This window comes from Mizuhopecten yessoensis, unplaced genomic scaffold, assembly GCF_002113885.1.
Source record: "Mizuhopecten yessoensis strain PY_sf001 unplaced genomic scaffold, ASM211388v2 scaffold10635, whole genome shotgun sequence".
Taxonomy (NCBI): Eukaryota; Metazoa; Mollusca; class Bivalvia; order Pectinida; family Pectinidae; genus Mizuhopecten; species Mizuhopecten yessoensis.
Window position 1 is genome coordinate 712,700 of NW_018408645.1, and position 2,044 is coordinate 714,743.

The window sequence follows — 2,044 nt, forward strand, 5'->3', positions numbered from 1 at the left end:
ACTGACATATGGACATGGACGGAAGGACTGACATATGGACATAGATGGAAGGACTGCATATGGACATGGACGGAAGGACTGACATATGGACATAGATGGAATACAAACGAATACTGAATACTGGCTTCTTGCACGTCGTTGTCTATGCATTCGTTGACGATGTTGTTTCCTAATGCGCTACTTGTCGTTTGATATGTTTTGTCGTTCCTTCCTGTACGTGTCTGCTTGCCGTTGAATTAATCGGTGTTGGCGGAGGAAGTCGGATAGCCTGCATGAACAGTGTATATTCTGAAACGTTCTGGAAGCTTTAGATGACGTCACGGTCGTCACTACCGTAACGTCACTATCAATTCACAATGATACATTAGCTGACGGTAAAATTAACTCAGGCTTCTATGTAAAATCAAAAGAATATTGGAAGACGGAGGGGTCAATTTCAGTTTTGAGGGGTCAATGCCCCCTCCAGGATTATCACTGGGAAACATACACGCAAATAACTATTTTTTTCCACGAAAACGAAAGTTTAGATGTTTCTATCACATGTAAAAGTATTCATCTATTTTGTGAGACATCTATCATGTCTTGTAAAGGGTTGTTTCAAGGATTCCATACTGTAAATACACTGGTCATAGCCGAAGATAGCTCCTTACAAGCTGTTAGACAACACTGTCAATTGCCGGTAAACTTGTTGCTGAAGTTATTTAACAATTTCTAGCTATTCTATAGCTTTAAAACAGTAACGATTCAAGAAATAGTTAGAATTGTCATGAAAAACGTTTCAAAGTAAAGAAAATACCTGATAATCGTTGCTATTCGTAGACTGAACCGTCCTTCAAAGCCTTTATCCGTTAGTTTGACGTCATAACCGAAGGTAAAAAGTATAAGAGGTACTTTTGGTCCCTCTGGAGTACAAGTGGTTTACAAAGATAGTACAGGGGTCCTAAATCGATTCGCAAAGTAAAGAGTGTGGCCGATTTTGATTCAGATGTAGCACCTGTAACGACAAAAAGAGTGAAAACAGTTCTTTACACTTTAATAGCCGTACGGATACGTGTTAAAATGACCCTTTTAGTATATACGAGTCTATACAATTTGGTACGCGTTTCGTTGTACAGCGCAAATGTCCTCTGATCCCTCATTATTTCGCACGTTAAAAGAATTGCTCGGTCACGTAACGGTAAAATTGACTGGCTTTGTAGGTGGGTGTCTCATCTCTGTACTCCATTTTGTACATTGTAATGTATCTGAGGAAACCAATAGACTTGAAATTTGTAATCTTCAAATGCCCAGGTATAGATTGGTCAGATTTTTTTTTCTACCTGAGACCGATCAAATTGCTAGCCGCGTGCCTTCGATTTTGCTTTGACATATTCCAGGGGTACAGAGAGCGTATAAGTGAACGTAACCACTAGAGTATCGAGGATGCTTTGTCCTCACCAGTTCAAAATATAGGCCTTCTACCACCTCCGACCCGAGGGGAGTTTTTTTTTTTTATATATTTATGCTTGGACCTACTTTCAAATCATGTCCAATATAAATGCTCATAGGAAACAGCAAGTACCTCGTCCATAGAATGTAAAACTCAAATCAATATTACTATGTTCAATCCTTGTATGATCACAGGTACTAGCATCGTCTGTCAATACACCCTTAGCATGTGTTTAGTCACCTTGGTGACAATATCTATGTTTCGGTAAGCAGACCCTTCGCATGTGTAGACATCAGAAAAGTTCACGGAAGTCACAGCAGCGACAATGTGATACCTATCAAACATGGAATATGCATGACATTCTGGGAATACTACCAACTATCCAGTGTGTTGAAGAAGTTTTAACAATGAACTTACATGTTGAGCTTCTTGATTAAATGTTACAGGAATTGGCGTTTTCGTTAGACAGTGCGTGCAAACCCACATTGGAACACTATGTTATCAACTGTTAGCAATGAACTAGCTTACTTAAGTATAGTATTTTACATGTTTCGCGACGGAAGAGTCACGTATTATAGAATTAAAGTACTTGGATGGAAGGACTGACATATGGTC